A 7,526-nucleotide genomic window follows, 5' to 3' on the forward strand; every position below is an offset into this window, starting at 1 on the left:
AGGAACTGCGACTGGCCTCTGGGAGGGGAATGCCTGGGTCTGACCCCAAGGGGAAATGAAAGTCCAGGCCAGCCACGCCACTACCCTCCCTGAAACCTTCTCCTCCCCCAGAGCCATGGGAGGAGCCCTGCCAGGCTCCACGGAGTGGTCCCCAAGGCCCTAAGGACCCCTCTGGGCTTCCGCTGGCCCAGCTCCCTTCTGCGATCTCACTGTCCACCGGTCAGGGAACTCTGGCTGCCCTTCACGGCTCCAGCAACCCCCTGCCAGCACCAGGGGTTCCCAGGAACAAAGGCAAACCCAGGAGGCTGCAAGCTTAGCCCCGTCCTCCCTTGACCTCACTGGGGCAGAGGGTCCCCCCTCAACCGGATCCTTTCCTGCTCCCTTCAGAGACGGCCCCCTTTCATACCTTCAGTGTCTGGTGCCCTCTGCCCCCAGGCAGTGGCCTGGCCCTGGCCCCCCAGGGGCCTGGGCCTGACAGCGTCCCCTTCCCTTGGTTCTGCCCCCTGCCCCCTCCCTTGCCAGCCCCCCCCACCCCAGTCCAGTCAGTAGAACCAGCCAATCAGAGTCCTGGAAAAGTGGGGCAGAGGGGAGGGCGGGGGAGCAGGGATTAGGGGAATCAGAGGCAAGAGGGAGGGGGTGGGGAGGGCTCAGGCACAGCTGGGGGCAGGGAGCTGGTCCAGGAAGGTTGGAGGGGTCTGCCTTTTTCACCCACTGCTATGACTGTGTGGCCAAGGGGCCTGAGGCTGAGAGGGGTCAAGGCTGCTGGGAGCTTGGGCGGCAGACATCTAAGGGCTGAAGGAGAAGGGTGGGATGCTTAGCCTTGGCCCTTGGGCAGCTGGGGGTCTGTAAGTCATGTCCATTTCCTCCTCATCTTGAGGTTGAGAGGAGATAGGGGGGCAGGAGAGAGACAGACAGACAGGCAGACAAAAGTGAGTGAGAGAGAAGGGGAAAGACTGACAGAAGCAGGAATAGGTGACTGAGAAAAGGGACATAAACGCTGAGAGAGAAGAGGATAGGGGACAATGGAGAGGTGAAGAGAGTAAAATGAGGGAGAAACAGAACACCGCAGAGAAGCTGGACACAGAGCTAGGGACAAGGGCAGAAAGACCAGAAAACAGAGAACGAGAGAGGAGAAAGAGGGATGGACAGACTGATGGCGTAGGGTGACCATCTCCCCTTCCCCTCTGTTCCCCCCGTGGCTTCTCCCTTCTGTGCCCACCCCCTCCTGCCTGGCACACAAGGCCAGGGCAGCCTTAACGAGCCCCGGGCGGCATCAGGAATGGTGAGAGAAACCTGAGCACTCCCAGAGTCCCCGGCACCCAGCACCCACCCCGAGCAGCTGGTTCGGGGCTGGCACTTGCCCCGGCCCCAGGGAGGGCAGCAGCTCAGCTCCCTGACCCTTTCCCTGGCTCGGGACGCTCCAGGTCCTCGCCCCTCAAACACCCATCTCAGAGGAGAGAGGTGAGTTCTGCAAAAGGCGACAGAAAAACAAATATATCCAGGCATTCTGAGTATTCACACATTTCATCTCTGAGGGAACCATTCTATGCGGTAGCTAATACTAGGTTTTAACCATTTGACATATGAAGAAACTGAGGCTCGGAAGAGTTACAAAGACTTGGTTGATATTAATAGCCTGTAAGTATCAGGGCTGAGATTTCAATGAACATCTGTCACCCTCTGTAGCAAATTCTTCCTTTGTTAATAACCCCGAAGTGCTCCAGTCTAACTCTGAATTCAGCAAAGATATGAGCAAGGCTTCCATCTTGTCCAAGGAGAGGAAACGGAGAACAAGTTCCATGCACCTCCTGGGGCTGGAGGAAAAGAGGTAGCCACCACTTGGTTCCCTCTGGCCAGCAACTCATCTTTTCCACTGACATGAGCCCAAGGGTTGGGGGAGGGAAGGGGAAGTGGGAGGAAGGAGCTAAGGATGCAGTGAAGTGAGGAACCCAAATGGGCAGCTAGAGATTTGTGTGACCCAGAGTCCTGGGTCCACTCCACTGAGATCTGGGGTGGAAGGGCGGCAGACAGCAGCTTATGGACCCAGTGAGCAGAAACAGGGCCCTCGGTGTGGTAGCTCAAGCCTCAGTCCTTTCCTCTCCTTCTTGGGAATAATAACTTTATTAATAACTTGCCACTTTCTGAGGGTCCACTGTATGCCAGGCACTGTACACACACGCCTCCCTGTGGATGGCTCCGCTGCTCACTAGCTGGGTGACTAGCTTGTTTCCTGAACTCTCTCTGTCTCACTTCTCCTTTATCAAAAGAGAGCAATGGTATCTTGCGTAGTGGAGTTGTTGAAAAGATAGAACAGATCCACATACAGTGCTGGCCTGCCACAAAGAAAGCTCAATAAATGTTTGCTAAATAAACAAATCCTCATCTTTTAGATGACGGCCATCAGATCAGAGAGGGGGAGTTACTTGACCAAGGTCACACAGCTAGTGAGGCATTTGAATCTGGCTGGCCGGCTCCAGACAGGGCTTTCAGGCACCACACTTTACTAGGGGTGGAAGAGGGAAAGGCAAGAATATAAAGAAGGCTTCGCAGGAGGAAATGAAGCAGGAAATCTGGGGCTCCTGATGGCTGGTTAGGTGAGGGCTTCAGGGGGGTTTGGAGGAAGAGGAGGTGGACAGCAAATTGGAGTGTGCATGTGTGCGCTAGTGCACGGGCCTGTGGGCGTGCACACCATGTCAGGCAGGGCAGGGAGGAACTGGGGCCCGGCTGGGACAGGCCACTCCAGAGGGAAACTCATTAGAGTAATTACCTCCAGCAGATAGAGCCCCACCCAACTCTGCTGGAAGAAGCCGAATGCTTTATTAAAGACTGTTCCCAACCACTTTAGGGGGGTGAGGTCTCAGTCCCTTGGATGCATGTCCATCTGTCCACTTCTGCGCCCTACCTGGCCCTAGGCCCTTTGATCTTGTTCAGGTTTCCCCTCCAGCACCCAGCCACAACCAAGCCAGGTCAGACTCCTTCCATCCCACTCAGGGCTGGTCTTTTCCTTCCTCTCTTCCCCAGAAACTCTGACCAGGTGGGAGTCCCAGCCTGGACTCTCTTAGGTGGGCCTGGGGCCTGAAGCTCCTGTGGCAAAGAATGGGAGTGTCTGCCGTGAGGTGGCTCTGGGAGTGGCAGCGTCTGGGAGGAACAGGATCCAGGAAGGGTGCTAGGGTAGGGCTGCAGGTTAGTGTTGGTCTGGAGATTAGACCGGGATGAGATTCAAATCAGAAAGAGGATTTGGGGTGAGGGTGGCAAATGTGTTAGGGCCCATGGTTGTGGAAAACAAGGGGTCAGCACCGTGTTAAAGTGGGAATTATGCTCCGGGGCCAAAGGAGAAATGAGATTGGCATCTGGACTTGAATCCCATCTCGAATCCATTTTTTTCTCTTTAGGCCTTTTGGTCTCTTCTAAACTCTAGACGTTTTTAAAACTGGGGGTTTCGGGGGGAGAGCCTGGATCTTGCTTTCTTGACCAGCTCTCAGGTATCTGTCTCCTGCTTCAGTTTCCCCCGTCTTGGCAGGAGGCAGGCTGAGTGCTGGGAAGGCTTTGAAGTCAGAGATGAAAGCAACAAGGGGATGATTATGAACAACTACTCAAAACATCATCCCTAATAACCCTGGGGTGGATGTGGGTGGGGGCAGGGCCTAAAGGGAGGAGGTGGCCAGGAAAGGAAGAAGGAAGACCCCTGGAAAATTTTCCCCAGCCTGACTGGAAAGGCCTCCTTCAATGCCCCCAACCCCCACAACACCACACTAAGGGCCCAGTTGCAGAGGAGCGTAAGAAAAGCTCAGAATAGGGAACGTGAGCCCAGAATCACCACCTTAAACCTGGGCCCACAGTCTAGTTCTTGAGCAAGCAGGCTGGGCCTCGCCTGCTGGGCAGGACACCCACACACAGCTTCAGTGGACCTCAGCATTTAGAACCTGAAAACCTTAGAATGGGCCTGAGGCCCAGCTGGCAGCTTCCTCTCTCTTTCTTTCCTTGTCTAAGAGAGCTAGGTGTGTGGCCCACCAGGCTTCACACCGCTCTATGGGCTTGGCACAAGGAGGGAGTTAATTACAGTGTCTGTCCTCAGGGAGATGTGGTGGGGGTCCAATTGGTGGCCCCGGGCATTCCTCCTGTGGTGGGGTCTTGGTCTGGTGCTAGCAGAGGTCCTCTCCAGGGCCTACTGACTAGGAGAAGCACAGATCCAACTGGCCTGTCCCAGACGAGCGTGACGCTGCCTCTGGGGTTCGTGCCCAGGGTGGGGCCAGGGTGTGGGGGATTGCACAGGTTGGAGGAATGTGGAGTCTATGCTCTGGGGACCTGAGTCCAAGTATGTTGGTGGGGGTCACACAAGGGTAGGGATTGTCTAGATGGGAGGGGAGTCTCTTCCCTGCTAGAGATCCTCTTGGGAAGGAAGGCAAGCAACCAGTCTTTCGTGCCTCCGTTGGCTCATTCATTTAATGGATTTGATGGAGTGCCAGGTGGAGGGAGGCAGATGTGGAGTGGTGAGAGTGAGGAGATATAGGAGAGGGAGAGAAAGATGGAAGGAAGAGGGCAGGAGGGGAGAGAGACCCCTAGTGGGAGTCAATAGGGGTCAAGCCAAAGAAGAAAAGCAAAAGAGCCAAGGAGGCACCAGCAGAGGGCTGAGGCGGGAGCCAGGCAAGCCCTGGAGCGCCAGCATGGAGCCAGGTGTCCCCGGTGGGGGCGGGGAGCCCACAGGTGCCTGACCTGGTGGGCAGTCTCCCATCACAAACAGGGCCCAGGAACCGGCCTAGCCAGGGCAGAGATCAGAGGTTAGAGGACAGAGCACAGCAGTCCACCGGTAGACTATTGTGGAGGCAGGGGCCTGGAGCTGGGATCTTGAGAGTCCTCTCCTCCCCCACTCGGGGCTCCCTTCCCATGTAGGTCATGAGGCTGGGGTGGCTGTGGTTGAAGGGATGGCGGAGCCCCGCGGGAGTCTCCCTCCCCCATCCTGATGATCTCCGTCGCCCCTTCCTCTGAAGGTGCCCCTCGGCCCAAGGCAGGGGTGGAGGTAGGGTGGGGGAGGAAGGAAGAAGAAGGAAGCCGGGAAGGAAGGGCCCGGGCCGCCAGAGCTGGGAGAGAGAGGGGCAGGTCCCGGCGTGTTGGGGCAGGATCCTGCGGAGGCAGGATCCGAGACGCAGGGGCCCTGGGATGGACAGTTTCCACTGCTGCTTCTCCCCAGACCCCTTATCTTCAGCCCTCAGGTTCCCACCTCCCACCATACACACCTCGAAGCTACACCCACCATCTTCTCCCCCCGCCCGCCCCCCACTTCCTCCTTTCCCTCTTATCCTGGGCCCAGAAGGGGGTCGGAGTGTTTGAGCTAAGGGTGGGGGAAGGCGCTGGGGGTGCGGAGGGGGGGCGGGTCAGAACCTTTCGCTCAACTCCACCAGGCCAAGGCCAGCCCCCTCCCCCAGTCGCTCGTAGACAGTCATATAATATTCATGAGGCTCATGAATACGCAATGTGCTCATTGTGGGGCTGGGGTCTCACTCGGCTCAGCCTCCCCCTTTACCATTCCCAGGATTACCGGGAGAAGAAGCGGTAGTTTGGGGAAGGAGGGGGCCCCAGATGTGGAGCCAGATGAAGGGGGAGGGGGGAACCGGTCGCTGACGGGCGGCCGCAGTCACCGCGGTGCGGGAGGTTGGGGGGTGACCTACTGAGAGGGACCCAGGAGCCTGGAGCCGCAGAGCCCACTCACCGAGGATCATGCTGGGGACCCAGGCGCCCGGGGGTTCCGCGTCGCTCTGTCCCGGGGGCCGTTCTGGCCGGGCTGGGGGTACGGGGGGTGGAGTCGGGGGAGGAGCAGAGGCCGGCCGAGGCGGAGCGGGGGCGGAGCCCGCAGCAGGTGAAGACGGGAGGAGGGGGGACCGGGGCACCCAGGGCTCCAGGAAGGGGCGTCCCGGCGGCTCCTCGCCCTCTCCCGCGTTCTCTTCTACTTGCCGCCCCTGAGTCTCCTGGATTTACGGTGACACTGCAGCCAGGGCTTGGGGAACAAGACATCTAGAGGACGGTGTGTGCTGACACAGGAAGCTGGAAACTAAGATGCCTGGGATCCCGGGAAGGGCCGAGTCTGAGGGCGGGAAGCCTGGCCATGGGTTGATATGCGGTGGGGGTGGGATGCCTAAATACTGTGGGGAGGGATGGGGCCAGGGTGGATGGGACACCTGAGTCCTCTCCAGAGTGATGGACTGGGCAGAAGTGGAGGGTGGGGGCAGAGAATGTTCGTTTCTCTGGCTCTGCAGCAGGACGCCTAGGGGCTGGGTCTCAGAGGTGGAATATGGGGTTGAAGACGGATCCCGGTTGATCTCTGGCTGGGATCTGAATGCCTAGGTCCTAGGGAAGGTCTGAGGGAAGAGACTGCAATCAATGGACCCAAAGAGGTGGAGATAGATGCTTGCACCTGAAATCATTAGGGCAACCAGAGTTGACAGGAGATCCAGAACTGAGGCTCAACCTTGTAGATATGGCCTGGATTGGTGTAGGGATGGGAACGTCTATCCAGGGCATTCCCTACTAAGGTGAGCCTGGGCTAGAGAGGCCTGGTGGGGGGTCTTTGATAAGGTGGAGGAGAGGATGGAGGATAGAACACACTGTATGTGCTGGGGAGAATGTGGGGGTGGCAGGGCAGAGGACAGGACACTGGATGTATTCTAAGCACCAACAGGATGTATTCTTAGGCAGGCAACTGGGACCGCAGCACGAGCCTGGAGTCTGGGAGTCTGCGAGGTGTCTGGAGAAGATGCAGCTGCTGCAGCCTGGACCTGTCTGTACCTGCCCCAGGAGGGAGGGCAGGAGGATTTCCCAGAATGCCAAGCAGCCAGCTTCAGGCCAGCCCCAGCCAGAGGGAAAGTAGGTGTGACTAGGAGCTAGAACACTTGGGATTTAGGGAGAGTGGAGGCGGGGAGGCAGAAGTCGGGAGGAAGGTGGGGGGACTGGCGTCTTGGAATAGTCTAGAAAAGAGGAAGGGGACGGGAGCGTGGCATTCCTGGGTTCTGCAGGAAATTTAGGACTATATGGCTAATTAAGGTACAGGAAGTTTAAGTTCCTGTTTCTGGGCCTCAGCAGTTTCTTGTCCTCACCCCACTGATCTGGTTTGAAAAAAATATCTGTTTCTGTACCTGCCGAGATGCTCCAGCTTAAGGGCAAGTTAATTCTCAGGGTCCTAATGCCTTGGTCTTGTTCTGATCCAGAGGGCCAGAGATCTAGGGAGACTGTGGCTTTGTGCCTAAATCTGACCTTGGGGGAGAAGGTAGGGTCTCCTAGCCCATCAGAGTTTGTCCTTGTGGTCCAGATCCGACCTACCACCGTGCTGTTCCAGCCTCGTATCACCAAGCTTGCTCTTCCCAGTTCTTGTTATCCACCCCCCCACACACATATATTCCCTCCTTGCCTCTTGCTATTCTTTCTCCTCCTGGGCGGACTCCCGAGAACAAACCAGAGTCAGCATCAGACATAGTTGATTAGTGATAAAGACCCCTTTGCCCTCAGCTTTGTCCACCCTCCCACTCTGTACCCTC

This window comes from Bubalus kerabau, chromosome 1 (assembly GCF_029407905.1).
Source record: "Bubalus kerabau isolate K-KA32 ecotype Philippines breed swamp buffalo chromosome 1, PCC_UOA_SB_1v2, whole genome shotgun sequence".
Taxonomy (NCBI): domain Eukaryota; kingdom Metazoa; phylum Chordata; class Mammalia; order Artiodactyla; family Bovidae; genus Bubalus; species Bubalus kerabau.